Genomic DNA, 17575 nt, shown 5'->3' with positions numbered 1-17575 from the left:
GACTTCATCACCTCTGAACGTCGCACGTTCGTCAATCATAAAAAAGCTGATTGGCCGAGTTTCAGAGAGTTCACCAATCACCGCTTCAGAGAATTGCCCAATCCTTCTGATGTTCAGGTAGCGGAAAGGACGTTCCGGGACATCATCACTGCTGCAGCCGCTCGCCATATCCCTGCTGGTCGAATACCGGAAGTAAGACCAAATTTCCCAGCAGAGGCGACGGGATTAGCAAATGAGCGTGATGAGCTTCGTCGTGCCAACCCCAATGATCCCAGAGTCAGGGAGCTGACACTGTAAGTTAACAGGCTGGTCGGCGAGCATAAGCGTAACAAATAGTTAAATCCTCTAAAGAGCTGCAACATTGGAGCCGGTATAGGTGAATTGTGGGCAACGGTTAAGTCACTCTCGAACCCTGGAAGAAGGGAAGATAGGACCTCAGTCACGTTTGGCGACGTTACGTTGACTGACCCGAAGAGGGGCGCAAGTAATTTCAATCGACAGTTTGTCGAGCACCCCGAGAGTGACAGGGCGAAGAGAAGAGTATTACGTCGCATCAAATCTCTTCCTGCCGAGGATGAACCACCACAATTTACAATGGATGATGTTGCCAATGCCATCAGGAACGCTAAATCACCCAAAGCGTTAAGCCCTGATGGAATCTCCATGGTAATGTTGAAGCAGCTGGATGAGCCGGGAGTCGAGTATATCACAAAAGTCTTCAACTTGTCGCTAGCCACCCTCGTTGTTTCCTAAGTCTGGAAAATGGGCAGGGTGGTCCCGCTAGTGAAGGCAAGGATGCCAGCAAAAGTGAATCGTACAGACCGATTTCACTTTTGTCGCCCGTAGCAAAGACACTTGAGGCCTTGCTCCTCCCCAGTATCAGAAATAGCTATTAAGTTGCCGATCATCAACATGGATTCCGTAAGCAGCACAGCACGACAACAGCGCTGCACGCCATTACCACATATATCTGTAAAGGACTCAACCAGAGACGGCCGTGCGATAGAACAGTGATGGTGGCGCTTGACTTATCAAAAGCCTTTGATACAGTCAGGTACTCCACGCTGTTTGAGGACATTGAACAGACAACCCTCCGGCCAAGCTTGAAACGTTGGATAGTCAACTACATGTGTGGACGCCAGTCGTACGTGGAATTCAGGAATAAGAAGTCCAAACCCCGTAGAGTGAAACAGGGAGTTCCCCAAGGTGTGGTGATATCTCCGGAACTGTTTAACCTCTACCTCTCCTGTATTCCACCCCCTCCAGACGGCATTGAGATCGTGACGTATGCGGATGATTACACGATCCTGGCGTCGGGTACCTATCCTGATGACATCTGTGAAGGACTAAACAACTATTTAACCGATCTTACCACCTTTTTCCATTCGAGGAATATGCAGATTTCCCCCACAAAATCTACAGCCACTCTGTTCACCACATGGACAGCGCAGTTTGGACGTGAGTTGAATGTCGTGGTCGACTGTAGCAGAATTCCGACCACAAACTGCCTAAAATTTTAGGGGTCACATTCGACACTACATTCACGTCGTGCGCACACGCCACAGCCATCTGCGACGAGTTGAAAAGTAGGAACAAGGTCCTCAAGTCCCTGGCCGGCAGCACTTGGGGTGCAGATAAAGAAACCTTGTTGGCCATGTATAACGCGATAGGTCGGTCTGTGGTAAGCTATGCGGCTCCAGTCTGGTCCCCGAGATAGTGTGATTCGAACTGGAAAAAGATTCAAACTTGCCAGAATGCCGCCCTGAGAACAGCGACAGGGTGCCTCCTCAAATCTTCAGTGGACCATCTACATGAGGAGGCAAAAATTCTTCCTGTAAAGCAACACAATGAGATGCTTTCGTTGCAGTACCTGCTTGGATGTTATCGTGTGAGCCATCCCAATCACCATCTTGTGGGTAGGCCCGGCCATTCAGGGAGATCAGGAAGGATATCCATGCTCTAGAGAGAGAGAGGTCCAACGATACAGGAGAGAACCTCTAGATCAACAAGCATATCAAGCAGGATTGAATAGCATTCACACGGACGCAGTTGCCAAGGCCTTAAGCAATTATAGTGTGAATAAAGTACTCGGAGTACATCCTCCATCTATCGCAGCTGAGGAGCGTCAACTGCCACGACAAACCAGAGTAGTTTTGACTCAACTACGCTCGGGATATTATAGTCGCCTAAATTCGTATTGGGCGGAAATCGATCGCGCCGTGCAAGACATATGCCCAGTATGCGACATGGGCCCGCACGACACACAACACCTTTTTAACTGCCCCGCCAAACCTACCCATCTAACTCCAGTGGATCTGTGGCTACATCCCATCGAAGCAGCCACTTTTCTGGAACTGGAGATAGACCCAGAGCCAGATTGAACAGAGGAACGAACAAATAAACATAACAAAAACACTGTTACAACAACAACAATTGGAGAGACACCTGGGGCTGCAGAAGCAACACGAAAACGAGAGGCCGTTGATGAGCCAGGAAACGAAGTTCCACACTTGCAAGGCGCCTCACATTTCAGTGACTAGAGCCAGCACAACAGAACCCTGAGAAGATGGTTCGGGGGAGACCGGTCAGGCGAACCTCGGTGTGCCTCCGACACAGTCCGGAACAAACCCAACTTCTGGTATATCCCGTAAGGGACCCCTGAGCTTTAGCAGACCAGGTGCGAAAATGGAATATTGGCTGATGGCCCTCTTTAATTCATGGAACGGCTTGAAGAGTTTGCTATCATGTATGAGTTGGACCTAAATGAAATTCCACAGATGATGCCCGAAGTTCTGAGGGTATAAAAGCAGCGATCATTCAGTGTCCAAGGGAAACTGAAGTAACAAGTGCGCGGATTTAACCGAGTGAAGTTGGGAAAGAAGAATAGAGTTGTAAAAATGAATTCGTTGTTGACTCCTTGAAGTGTTCGCAACTCTTGGGTTTTCTCCTTCGCGCACTCTTGCCCACATTCCTTGAAGTGTTCGCAACTCTTGGAACCCCTTCGCGTAATACTTCTCAGACTCCTTGAACTGTTCGCAACTCTTGGGTCTTCTCCTCGAGCACTCTTGGCCACATTCCTTGAAGTGCTCGCAACTCTTCGAACCCATTCATGTAATCCTTCCCAGACTCCTTGAAGTGTTCGCAACTCTTGGTTCTACTCCTTCGCGCACTCTTGCCCATACTCTTTGAAGTGTTCGCATATCTTGGCGCCCGAGCAGGGGCCCGTGAAGAGTATAATCGGCTAAGAAGTTTTCTTGAGAGAGGCGCATCAGCTTCAAGGCAGAGGCTGTAGAACAGCCACATTGCTGCGGCCCTTCTGGGCATATACCCTTCGAAGGGAGGACTTGGTGTCCTATCTAGAGGAATTTCCGCACGACCTCCGGAAACGTCGACGATTTGCTGAGTATCTGCCGGACTACAGAAGCAACACGAAAACGAGAGGCCATTGATGAGCCAGGAAACGAAGCTTCAGCACAACTGAACCCTGAGAAGATGTTTCGGGGAAGACCGGTCAGGCGAACCTCGGTGTGCCCGGCAGCCGTGGTGCCAAGCAAAACAAAGCCAGCTTCTGGTATACCCGTAAGGGATCCCAGATCATTAGCAGACCAAGTGCGAAAATGGAATATTGCCTGATAAATCCCGCGGCCCTCTTCAATTCATGGAACGGCTTGAAGAGTTGGCTATCATGTATGAGGTGAATCTAAATGGATTTCCACAGATGATGCCCGAAGTTCTGAGAGTATAGAAGCATCGATCATTCAGTGTCCAAAGGGAACTGAAATAACAAGTGTGCGGATTTAACCGAGTGAAGTTGAGCAAGAAGAATCAGTTGCAGATAACCAGGAGAGCCAGAGTTGTAAAAATGAATTCCTTGTAGACTTGAAGTGTTTGCAACTCTTGGGTCTTCTCTTTCTCGTACTCTTGCCCAGATTCCTTGAAGTGTTCGCAAATCTTGGAACTCCTTCGCGTAATACTCTTCAGACTCCTTGAAGTGTTCGCAACTCTTGGGCCTTCTTCTTCGGGCACTCTTGCCCACATTCCTTGAAGTGTTCGCAACTCTCGAAACCCCTTCGTGTAATCCTTCCCATACTCCTTGAAGTGTTCGCAACTCTTGGTTCTACTCCTTCGCGGACTCTTGCCCATACTCTTTGAAGTGTTCGCAAATCTTGGGCCTTCTCCTTCGCGCCCTCTTGGCCAGAATCGTCGAAGTGTTTGCAACACTTGGTGCTCCTTCCCCAATACTTTGCCATATCCCCAACCCTTGGACCACATTTAGGGCATACATCTGAGATGTCAGGGTTTAAGAGTGATAGATAGCTGTTTAGATACCTGGAGATACTAGGTGGTAGTTGTGATAGTACCGATCTGGTGTCTCTGGATGGTGGGGCCTGACACCGAACACAATGCTGCTCGTATATGATGATGTGTATTAATTACCATCTCTATATGGACCTGCTTCATTGCCTGTTCTATTGCTTCAGAGTAAGGGTGGGGGGATATGTGGGGAATATTCCTTGGGGATTTTTGCAGCTCACGTGTCTCTTCTCAAAGCATTATTTGAATGGTTTGGAGATTCCATCATTGTGTGTCGCTAATGCCAGGGGTCCAGATTGGTGCATTTTAATCCATTAGGGGACGCCCTATGGCATTATAAGTAGTAAGTATAGTCTCCTTATCTTTCCCCCAAGTGTCATCAGCTAAGGCTTTGAGGATTTTGTTTCGTTTCCCCGCATTTCCGGCTACAGTTTCATCGAGTTTTCTGAAGAAGTTAAAGTTATCAAATGTGGCACCCAATATCTTGAAGTTTTTGGTTGTTGGGATGCTTTCATCGCCAATGTTAATGCTAAGTTTTAGATTAACTTCGCAGCAAACCAATCGTACCGACATCGTAACGAAATCGGAACAAAATTCGGATGCGGACGATCCGAAATCGTAACGATATCTTAACGATAGTTGTATGAAGTGGTTGACATAATTTCGGAACAAAAAGTCGGAGTGACATCGTATCGATTTCGGTGCGATTTCGTAACGAAATCTGAAGAAAATCCTTGGGAAATTCGGAAAGAAAATTTCTTTCCGACACTCGCTCCGAAATCGGTACAAAATCTGAACTATTTCCACTTCGATAAAACGTTTAGAAATCGAAACGATGTTGCTTCCGAAATTGTTCAGACGTGTAGGACATCCGACATTTGGTTTGCTGGGTTATTCTGTCCAAGACGTTTCATGGTCGCTGTGGATTTGAGACGGAGTGTTGGAGGTATTTGCTTTAAATCTCTTAATAAAGGGAGATAGTTATTTAGATTGAGATAGAGCCTTGTAAACGTCTTTATGTGAGGGGGAAGGGAGGGGGATTGGGGCTTTGGACACATAGAAATTGAATTCCACATAGTTAGTCAACCGTCTTTTAAGGCTGTTAGGGGGTCGAATGCTTTCGACAGATCCAGCGCAACAAGGATTGCTCTTTTGCTAAGACTTCGACTGATGAAACCTTCAGCTGGAATGTACCTCACTAAGTACTATGACCGTACTCGTTCCGGATGCGGTGTTGATGGTCGGAGATTCTTGGAAGTATTATCGCTTCCAGTATTTTAACTACAGGTGACAGAAGTGTTATGGATCGATAGGAGTTTCCCAAGTGTGTTGGGGACATGAAATATCTTCCATAATTTTGAGGCATATGTAGAACTTTCGGGCCAGGTACGAGGCACTATTGAGTCCCATATGCTTTAAGATTTTTGTTGCCAGACCATCCGGACCAATTGCTGTGGATCTCTTGGCGGCTTTTATGTTTTTCAGCACATTTTCCATTGTGATATCGGCAGTGTCCATGTCTGTCTTGCGGGTGCGTAAAGCTTTGCGAATCTTTCTTTTCTAGCGATCAGGCTCTACAAACTTTCTGCAGAAAATAGCTGCAGTAAGGGTTGAAATTTTTGGAGTTCTGTCCCCAAATGTTATTGCTATTTTTTCGGTGCGCCCCGGATTCGAAAAGTTTTTTAAGTTGTTTTCCACATCTTCTTGGATCAGAGATCTGATTCATCGAAGTGGTTGGGCCATATATCTCTCTTTTGAAAACAAAAACAGTTTTTCGTCTCTTTATGGAGGGTTTGGATCCTTCCATCGGCTGGATTTTGTTTTCGTATAGCATCCCTTTGATCTTCGAGCTTGGAGGCTTCTGTCGAGCTTTATTTTCATGAACCTTGCCTACATACTTTTTCCTCCAATATGGCTGATGTTGACAGAATAGGTCCCAATTAAAGTTAATAAACGTTCTGGCTTCGGAGGGGATGTGTTTTTCTGTCGGGCTAATTTTGACAATGATAATAAGATGGTCCGAATTCAGCGCTATGTCCACTTGCCAGGATGTATCCATATTTCCTAGGATTATAGTATGGTATGTGTGTTTTGAGAGAAGAAAGAAAAATAAAGAGAAAGGATAAAAATTGAAAATTGGATAAGACATTTTACATATCCACATCCAATACAAGGAATATGAACACTTTGAATTGCTTGTGCCCAGAGCGACTCGGGAGTCAGTGTTGTGGATTTTTATGGGAACATGAAGAGGTGTCGGGTAATGTGCGGAGACTGTCAACAGTTTGGGCACTCGTTTGGTATCTCAGGGTTTAGAAGGCATAGGAAACTATTTAGGTACCTGGATAGTCCTGACCTGAGCTAGGGTACGTCTGGTCTCTCTTGGTAATTTGGTCTCCTCCTCACTAATTGGTAGAGGCCTACCGCCATGGACGATGCTAAAGGAGTATGCATCTATAGCTTCTTGAACAACACTTGTGTGAGCTTGGTTTATTGTTCGTTTAAGTGTTGCCTCGTTGGGTGTGTTTAGAGGGGACAGTTTGAAGGTTAACCCATTGTGTATCATAGATATTAGGAGTCCATACTGGGGGCCGCATAATCCAGTAGTGGGCGACCTATGGCTTTGTAGGTTGTCACAATGGTTTCTTTTTCTTTCCCTCATGTGCTTCCAGTTATGGCCTCGACACATAAGCATGGCATACTTGCTTAAGTCATATCTGGTAAATTACTAAAGACCAAGTTCGACCTAATTCAAGTGTGATTCTGAAGTCTTTTTATTAGGTCGAACTTGGTCTTTAGTCATTTATCAGATATGACTTAAGCAAGAATTTTGCATCTATTTTTATACCCTCCACCATAGGATGGGGGTATATTAAGTTTGTCACCACGTTTGTAACTACTCGAAATAATCATTGTAGACCCCACAAACTATATATATTCTTGAACAGCGTGCAATTCTAATTCTGTGGAAATCACTCTAGCGTCCGAACGGATTGACGTAGGTGGATGAAATTTTGGGAAAATTAATTATTTGTACGTAGGACTTTTGGTATTGAAAGCGGACTATGTAGGTCCACGCTTTCGTATAGCCCCCATACAAAATGACGCGTGACGCGTCGTCGTTTTAAGGAATTTTTAAGACATTTGTCCCATTTAACCACCGAATTGGTTGTAATTTGGTATTTTGTGCCTCCAGAGACCAAAAAACATTCCTGCCAAAGTTGGTTTATATAGGTCCACGTTTTGGTATAGCCCCTATATAACGCCCCATATAAAGTACGCGTCATTTTAATATATTTTTAATGTATTAGTCCCATTTGACAACAGAATCGGTTGTAACTTTGTATTTTGTGTTTCCAGAGGCTAAGAAACATTTCTACTATAAAACGTTTATATAGGTCCACATTTTGATATAGCCACATAGGACGATATCTCCCGATTTTCGGTATTTTGAAGGTTTTGGCCTCATTATCACACCGAGATGGCTGAAATTTGGTATTTAGTGTTCGTTGGGGGTATAAAACTTTCCCCCAGAAATTTGTAGGTATAGGTCCACGCCATCATATAGCCCCCATAGAACGGTACCTTCCGATTTTCGGTATTTTGAAGGTTGTGGCCACATTAATCCACCGAAATGACTGAAAATTGTGGTGGAGGGTATAAAAAGTTCGGCGCGACCGAACTTAACACTTTTCTTACTTGTTTGTTTTTACGTAGGGCTTCTTGAGTGCAGTTCTGCCATTATAATTTTCGCTTCGCATAGCTCGTCTTATTGTTTCGGGACTACATGACTTTCCCAAGTATTTCTCGGCTTCAATTGCCAACTTTGGGGCACTAAGCTTTGATTTGTCCTACGATCCAGCGCTTATCAGCTTCATTACAAATTTTATTTGCGGCGCTTCTCCCCTTGTCTTCAATTCTATTTTCCTTTACGAATCTTTCTACGATATGTTGGACTGTAGAAGTACTCAATCCAATAATTTCAGCCATCTTCTTTTGACTTTTTCCAAGTGAATGATGTCGAATGACATCTTGATTTTTTTTCAACTAAAGTACGTTTACCCATGACGAAAACTCTCGGAAGAACTGTTCGGTTCCAAACGGATCGTGTCAAATATCACATTAAAATGATATTAGAACTCATTTACTGTCAAACATGTGTAATGAGGACCGTTATTTTTTCTCTCATCTATCTGTTTTTACAATACATCATTTAAGCTGTGAGTATGATTATTTGAGCGTTACAGGTGTTCCGTTATATTTTTTCTACGAGTGGAATTTTCATGATTTTTTTTGCTATTCGTCTCTTTCTTACATCGTTTTTAAAATATCAATCATTGTTTTGATCCTATGTTTAAAATTTAGAGAAATATTTCACAATCTTTATAAAAAATCTATCACATCAAATAAGCTGGGAGTAACTGGATTTACTCAGAGCAGGTATTCTCTGATCCGCAGGGTGGATTGCTCTGATCGTGTCTCTCTGAGTGGCTACCCTTGTGGCTTCGGTGGGGAAATTTGTCCTGATATTGGGAATGCGGCCGGAAGTTATACATCTCTTGCATGCATTTAGGATGATCTTTCTAAACGTTTTTTCATATGCAGGAGTTAAGTTTCGGCTTATGTGATAGTTTTGAATAGGTTCGAATCGGCCTTATAAAAATTAGTGAAAAGTCGCTTTTCTAAGGTGGAGAACTAAGATTCCGTGGAAGGGTTTATGGTTGTGGGAAGATGGTCCGAATTGAGGCTATGATCGCCTGCCACGAGGTGATTGTTACAAGGTCTATGTCGCTGTTGGGCTCTATGGTGGTCATTTCACCCTCTAACCACACATATGCATTCGACTTGCTCTTGTTATCTGTGTATGCACCTGAAATGATTCAATTTAATTATAAATCTTCTTATTGTATACAGTGTTAACTTACAAATTATGGAGGCCCATGGAGTAGTCGCGTCACATTTAATTTCGTCCAACTAAAACAAAAGAAAGGGATAATACATCAGGGTTAATTTATCAATTCTTCGTTTAGAATAATGGCTTAAATTCTTGGAATAAAAGGGTATATCTTTCATTAAAATATTAACATATTGCATTTTCAGTACTGGTTGACAACTTTTGTATGGTCAATGTTGAAAATATTTAGCATTAAATTATGTGTGTCTGCTTACTTGCAAGTTCTTGCTAGAAGAATTTTCTCCAGCAAAACAGAGAAGAGAGTTAACAGAGAACAAGTGAGTTAACAGACAGTTTTCTGTAACAATTTGTACAAATTGATTCTTGGAGTATTCGTTCAGCGTAAACATAGGGCGAGCATAGCTGTGTGCTACCGGACGCATCCACAGGTTGCGGATAGTGGAAATCCCCATAGATATATGGGGCAGTTGCAAATTAAATAAGCAGTCGCGGACAATATAGCGGTTTTGAGAGGAGGGTTTCAGAGGGGAAACGGGCCACGCCGTATCACTAGTAAAATCTGAGTGCCAAAGATACTCAAGCGTCGTGGCAAGCCATCGGCGCCAATAAATAACCTATTGTGGATTTTAAATTGACACCGTAAAATATTGCATATCACATGACATGCTTGGAGTTCAAGTGAAATGCAAAGCATCGTGGAAAAGGCAGCATACCTGCCACCAAGCTAGGCTCATACAGACTAATCACCTGTAACTGCCACAATTTAAACGATTCGAGTATTCACAAGCAAAATAAATGAAAATAGAAGTTAGAACACTATACCAACTTGGCAACTTTGCTCAGCTCAGTGCCGAGTGTGAAAGATTGAGCGAAGTGCGTTGGAAAGGTAGTAATGAAATGAGGGATGACAAATGTGGACTACTTTTATACTCAGGTATGCCAAATGAAGAAGACTCCCATATACGAGAGGTTGGCATTTACTTAAGGCGGCAATTAGCTCAATCCCTTATTAAGTGACAGTCCATTTCAGAAAGAATAATAACCGCCCAAATAAGAAATGAAAAGTTTATCATATCAATTGTGCAGTGCTATGCACTTACAAAGGATAGCGACCCTGAGCAGAAAGAGGAATTCTATAGCTTCTAAACCGAACACTCCATGATATACCAAATAACCACATAACTATATCAATGGGAGATTTTAATGCGCAAATTGGGCCGGCCAATACCGATTATGAAATATTATGGGCGAACATGGGATAGAGGTTTGCAATGATAATGGCGAGCTATTTATAAAAACATGCAGCAACTACGACCTTAAGATAGCAGGGTCAGTCTTCCCACACAAAAACTGCCATAAGTACACATGGGAATCACCAGCTGGAAACTTTCACTCACAAATAGACCATATTTGTATATCCAGAAGTTTTTTTAATATTTGCTGCGACGTGAGAAACAGACGAAGCGCTAAAATAGGCTTTGATCACTACAGGTTAGTGGCTGAAATCTGACTTGATATGTGGTTAAAAAAGAAAAGGTTCCAAAAACAAAGAAGATACGATGTTGACAAACTTCAAAACGAAGAAATACGAAACACATTTTCTGAAAAAATCTCCGCAATTACTATAAAAATAGCTCGCAGAGTCAAAATGAAATGTCCAGCAATTCGAAATGGAGTACCATTCGAGACAACATGCAAGGTGCATGTAAAGAAATCTTAGGAATGCAACAGAGGAAATCACGCAAGTGGATTTCACCGTCTAGCTGGTATCTCATTTCTACTAGAAGAACAGTAAAAATCGAGCAACTAAAAGCTCCTAGGGGTGATAAAGTTGCGATACTGTCCGGGCAGAAAAAAGTATTTACAAAACAAATAAAGGAACAACTAAGAAAGGGTAAAAATGACCACCACAATATGTCAAGCGATGCTCAGTTGGCTGCTAATATGGGCAATATGAAGGATCTATATAAATAATGAGGGAATTAAGTAAGCCAAAAATGCAGAAAACAAAACCCATTTTAGATGACGATGGAATGTTAAAAACCAATAAAGGAGAACAACTCGTGGTCTGGAAAAAACCTTTGGAAAAGACGCTCAACATAATTCATGATGAAAATATCGATGATAATCCTCATACGGAGGCACCAAAATACCAATAGAGGCATAAGTGATAGTCCGCCTAGCTTGATGGAAGTAAAGAATGCGATGGCTGGCTGCGATGGTCTGCCAGCTGAATGTTTTAAAGTCAACCCAAAGGCTTCTGCAACAATACTTCACAACCTGTTTGAGCATGTTTGGGAAACAGAGGACATTCCTACGCAATGGAAAGAATCCATCATTATAAAACTGCCGAAAAAGGGAAATCAAAGTTTATGTGACAACTGGCGTGGAATATCAATAACACCTGACAGTCACAAACATTTTTAATAAGATTATTTTAGATCGAATTGCGGAGCCCTTGAATAAACTTATATCTCCAACACAAGCCGGATTCATGCCTCATAGAAGCTGTATAGATCATATCAACACTATCCGTATGTTGATTGAACAGTCTGTAGAGTTCAATTCAACACTCTACGTCACGTTTGTGGATTTTACAAAAGCTTTTGATGCCCTTAAGAGAGATTTTATATGGAAAGCACTAGAAGCCAGAGGCATACCGAGTAAGATAATTCGACTAATTAAAAAAAAATTATGAAGGAAGTGTTTGTAGAGTTCTTCATGAGGAAAACTTCACTGATCGATTTAGTACCAAAAGTGGTGTAAAACAGGGTTGTGCTTTATCTCCCCTTCTTTTCATTACTGCCCTGGATATAGTTTTCGAAGTAGTTAATGCCAAGCAACTCGGAATTCCCTGGGAACTTATAAATAAGCTTTCAGAGCTAATATACGCGGACGACGTAGCATTAATTGCGGCCAGACATAGTGATATGCAAACCAAAGTTACGTATTTAGCAAATGAAGCACGTAAAATTGGATTAAAAGTCAACATAAGCAAAACAAAGAATATGTCCATCAACTCTGCAGCAATCCCACGGCAGCGGGTTCATTCGTACTGGATTGACCCGGAACAACACAAAACCAATGTTCCGGCCAGCGGCTGCCACCTCAGTGTGTACATGTTCGTATTTGTTTCGTTTTTCTGTGTTGGGAGCAGTATATCCCGGAATGCCTGCTCCGAATTATATTGGTCCGAGCCGGGACGGAGGAAAACCCAGGACCAATATATCTGTGCTCAGTTTGTCACATTCGCATCTTCACCCACATCCAACCTTCGGTGAGATGCAATAGATGTCAGGAGTGGGTGCATCTAAGGAGTTGCTCTGGACTCGTCCACGTGAGGGACTACGACAGGGACTATGTTGCTGCATGCTGTGTGAACACAGTCCCCAGTGAGTCGTCGTCGGATTACGAGACTTCCTCGTCGTCTGATTACGAAACTCCCCCGCACTCCCCTCGACAACACCCGCACACGCAGCCTTTAACACCAGCCGTTGTTGTCCCAATCCCCGAAAATGCAGCCTTTTTGCAATTGAATTGCAATGGACTCCGAGGTAAGATCGAGAAGATAGTAGATTTTATGAGTCGGAAGAACATCAAGGTCGCGGCGGTGCAGGAAACCAAGCTGAACAACAACCACAGCTTAGAGCATTGTGATGGTTACAATGTTCTGAGGAAAGATCGCACCAGAAGTGGAGGTGGGGGAATGGCTTTCCTATTGCACCAGTCTGTTCAATACAGACCTATCTCGCTTGAGCCTGTCTCTAATGACCCGTACATGGAATGTATGAGGGTAGCAGTCAGGTGTGGAGCTGCCGAGATAGAGTTGCTGAATGTATACATCCCGCCGAGAAATAGCTGTATCCCTGATTATAGGCCTGACATTAGCCCGCTCTTGCAAGGTCATAATCGTCTGGCCCTGGGGGATTTTAATGCGCATCATGAGATGTGGCATTCGGCCCTCGTAAACGACCAGGGTAGTACAGCGCTGGCTGAGCAGATTGGTAGCTCTACGTTTTGCACGGTCAATGAGGACGCCCCTACCAAAATTAGAGGAGAGTGTCACAGTTCGCCTGACATAACCATCGTGTCACCTGGTCTGACAAATGACGTTACCTGGCAACCCGTCATTTCCCTTGGATCAGACCATCTCCCCATAATTGTCTCCATTAGCAGACCACCCGACTTCATCACCTCTGAACGCCGCACGTTCGTCAATCATAAAAAAGCTGATTGGCCGAGTTTCAGAGAGTTCACCAATCACCGCTTTAGAGAATTGTCCAATCCTTCTGATGTTCGGGTAGCGGAAAGTTCGTTCCGGGACATCATCACTGCTGCAGCCGCTCGCCATATCCCTGCTGGTCGAATACCCGAAGTAAGACCAAATTTCCCAGCAGAGGCGACGGGATTAGCAAACGAGCGTGATGAACTTCGTCGTATCAACCCCAATGACCCCAGAGTCAGGAAGCTGATACTGCAAGTTAACAGGCGGGTGGGCGAGCATAAGCGGAACAAATGGTTAAATCATCTGAAGAGCTGCAACATTGGAGCCGGTATAGGTGAATTGTGGGCAACGGTTAAGTCACTTTCGAACCCTGGAAGAAGGGAAGATAGGACCTCAATCACGTTTGACTGACCCGAAGAGGTGCGCAAGTAATTTCAATCGACAGTTTGTCGAGCATCCCGAGAGTGACAGGGCGAAGAGAAGAGTATTACGTCGCATCAGATCTCTTCCTGCCGAGGATGAACCACCACAATTTACAATGGATGATGTTGCCAATGCCATCAGGAACGCTAAATAATCCAAAGCTTTGGGCCCTGATGGAATCTCCGTGGTAATGTTGAAGCAGCTGAATGAGCCGGGAGCCGAGTATCTCACCAAAGTCTTCAACTTGTCGCTAGCCACCCTCGTTGTTCCCGAAGTCTGGAAAATGGGCAGGGTGGTCCCACTACGGAAGCCAGGCAAGGATGCCAGCAAAAGTGAATCGTACAGACCGATTTCGCTTTTGTCGCCCGTAGCAAAGACACTTGAGGCCTTGATCCTCCCCAGTATCAGAAATAGCTATCAAGTTGCCGATCATCAACATGGATTCCGTAAGCAGCACAGCACGACAACAGCGCTGCACGCCATTACCACATATATCTGTAAAGGACTCAACCAGAGACGGCCGTGCGATAGAACAGTGATGGTGGCTCTTGACTTATCAAAAGCCTTTGATACAGTCAGGCACTCCACGCTGTTTGAGGACATTGAGCAGACAACCTCCGGCCAAGCTTGAAACGTTGGATAGTCAACTATATGTGTGGACGCCAGTCGTACGTGGAATTCAGGAATAAGAAGTCCAAACCCCGTAGAGTGAAACAGGGAGTTCCCCAAGGTGGGGTGATATCTCCGGAACTGTTTAACCTCTACCTCTCCTGTATTCCACCCCCTCCAGACGGCATTGAGATCGTGACGTATGCGGATGATTGCACGATCCTGGCGTCGGGTACCTATCCTGATGACATTTGTGAGAGACTGAACAACTATTTAACTGATCTTACCACCTTTTTCCATTCGAGGAATATGCAGATTTCCCCCACAAAATCTACAGCCACTCTGTTCACCACATGGACAGCGCAGTTTGGACGTGAGTTGAATGTCGTGATCGACGGTAGCAGAATTCCGACCACAAACTGCCCTAAAATTTTAGGGCTCACATTCGACACTACATTCACGTCGTGCGCACACGCCACAGCTATCTGCGACAAGTTGAAAAGTAGGAACAAGGTCCTCAAGTCCCTGGCCGGCAGCACTTGGGGCAGATAAAGAAACCTTGTTGGCTACGTATAACGCGATAGGTCGGTCTGTGGTAAGCTATGCGGCTCCAGTCTGGTCCCCGAGATTGTGTGATTCGAACTGGGAAAAGATTCAAACTTGCCAGAATGCCGCCCTGAGAACAGCGACAGGGTGCCTCCTCAAATCTTCAGTGGACCATCTACATGAGGAGGCAAAAATTCTTCCTGTAAAGCAACATAATGAGATGCTTTCGTTGCAGTACCTGCTTGGATGTTATCGTGTGAGCCATCCCAATCACCATCTTGTGGGTAGGCCCGGTCCATTCAGGGAGATCAGGAAGGATATCCATGCTCTAGAGGGAGAGGTCCAACGATACAGGAGAGAACCCCTACATCAACAAGCATATCAAGCAGGATTGAATAGCATTCACACGGACGCAGTTGCCAAGGCCTTAAGCAATTATAGTGTGAATAAAGTACTCGGAGTACATCCTCCATCTATCGCAGCTGAGGAGCGTCAGCTGCCACGACAAACCAGAGTAGTTTTGGCTCAACTACGCTCGGGATATTGCAGTCGCCTAAATTCGTATTGGGCGGAAATCGATCGCGCCGTGCAAAACATCTGCCCAGTATGCGGCATGGGCTCGCACGACACACAACACCTTTTTAACTGTCCCGCCAAACCTACCCATCTAACTCAGTGGATCTGTGGCTACATCCCATCGAAGCAGCCACTTTCTGGAACTGGAGATAGACCCAGAGCCAGATTGAACAGAGGAACGAACAAATAAACATAACAACCCAGCAAAATGTTTGTAGCCAAAGAAGTAGTTAAATCATGAGTGCAAGTGATTCCGGACTACATCTTTTTACGTGAAAGAAGTCATGATTTTTACAAGGGCATGGTGCAGTGAGGATACTGTCTAATTTACTTCTTAAGCACACATTTTGCATTAGTTCTTTGTAGTGAATAAATCACAACAACATATGATTCAACTACTTCTTTGGCTACAAACAAAGATGTAGTTCGAAATCACTTTTATTATTTTTTGTATACAAATTACTTTTTATGGATGCAAACATATTGCTGTTATTATAATTAACAAGAAACAAATTATGTTATTTGTCTTTTTAAGTTTTTTTTGCTAAATTTTGAAATTTTTAAAATGTGAAAATTTTATGAAATGGTTTCAAATCGGACATTGTCAAAATGTGAAGAACGGACTGCATTTTTCATGACTCTGCGTGGACTGCTTCAAAAAAAGCTATTCAATCACTACTTCACAAGGAACAACTTCAAATAAATTTTGCTGGGAAAACACTGTTACAACAACAACATCAACTCTGCAGTTAACACAAACATATTTTTAGACGATGAGAACCTACAAAATATTAGCGAATTCGAATATCTTGGAAGTCAAATTACGACGGACGGTGGGGCAAGAAAGGATATGGAGGCTAGAATACGCAAAGCCAGAAATGCTTTCGGTATGCTAAACAATGTATGGCGTAATAACAGTCTACGTCTGCACACCAAAATACTGATCTTTAATAGTTGCGTCAAAACAGTACTATTGTATGGATGCGAGACATGGCTTGTGACAAAGGCAACGACGAACAAAATGCAAGCGTTTGTGAATAGATGTCTACGAGCAATTCTCAAAATATGGTGGCCTAATACCATAACAAATGATAGATTATGGGAAGTAACAAAACAAAATGGCATTGAAAAAGACATTCGAATCAAAATAGGAAAAAATGGAAACAATATATCAAAGAACTACATAGAATAAGAAACATTCAAAACATATATTGATAAATAGATTAAAATATGTGATTTCTTGTGAGTAGACTGTGTTCAAATTGAATATGCCAATAAAAAACATATGTAAATAGTATTGCAACATATCTGGAGATTTCAAAAAGGTCGTCCTGTTTCTCATTAAAGTTGAGTCTTTGACCTTAAATGTATTCTGCCGCTTTGGCTGGAAATTCCAACAATAAATAATGTCACTTTTAATGGACTTCAAACAATAATTTCATTCTTAGACTTTCTTTGTCCATTTGTTTATATTATACGCTTGCAGTCGTTTATTGATTCCTATCAAACAAGATTTAGATAATGACTTGGTTGTGGAACACAACAATGACCACTTCCGATTGACGGAACTTTTCCTTTCAAATTTACTCTTGAACTTTGTACCTATTTGTCGTAATTTTCACATTAAAGATTATTAACCTTTAAACAATTTATGTATTTAGAATAAATTCCCCCACATTTCCATACTATTTTAGTTTTTATTTCGAAATAATATGCTAAACTAAGTAATTATTTACTTACTTCCTGATTTAATTACAGAAAAAAATACACATGATGAAAATTGTTTGATGAAAGAACAACAACAAATACTCAGCCACTAAAAAACTTGAGGGAAAAAAGAAGGCAGTGAGTAAGTATGTTAATTAATGAGAACGAAATATGTATAAACAATCAACAACGTCATCAGAATCTGCTGATCAGATACTCAATAAGAAATTGAAATACTCACTCTGAGTTGTAGTCCCCCC

The 17575-nt window shown here is 43.1% G+C and overlaps 1 protein-coding gene and 1 long non-coding RNA gene across 6 annotated transcripts in view; one reads left to right on the top strand and one right to left on the bottom strand.

The window, feature by feature from the left end:
- The window catches only part of LPCAT (lysophosphatidylcholine acyltransferase), an 87431-nt gene that overhangs the window by 11137 nt on the left and 58719 nt on the right, over positions 1-17575 (top strand). For 3 of the 5 annotated variants that reach the window (XR_012411779.1, XM_073977315.1, XM_073977320.1), the window contains exon 2: positions 17367-17457. The gene's annotated coding sequence lies outside the window, so the exon portion shown is untranslated. Of the gene's footprint in view, positions 1-17366; positions 17462-17575 lie in introns of all 5 variants that reach the window. The other 2 variants (XM_073977318.1, XM_073977319.1) reach the window with 2 other exon arrangements.
- Positions 9049-17468, bottom strand: LOC141399147 (uncharacterized). Its single transcript, XR_012411780.1, has 3 exons — positions 17349-17468; positions 9240-9288; positions 9049-9184 (listed from the first exon to the last, which is right to left on the bottom strand). It is a non-coding gene; the product is annotated as an uncharacterized lncRNA (long non-coding RNA).

Source organism: Musca autumnalis, unplaced genomic scaffold (genome assembly GCF_047663935.1).
Source record: "Musca autumnalis isolate F117 unplaced genomic scaffold, ASM4766393v1 scaffold_3, whole genome shotgun sequence".
NCBI lineage: Eukaryota > Metazoa > Arthropoda > Insecta > Diptera > Muscidae > Musca > Musca autumnalis.
This window is presented reverse-complemented; position numbering and strand designations above follow the sequence as displayed.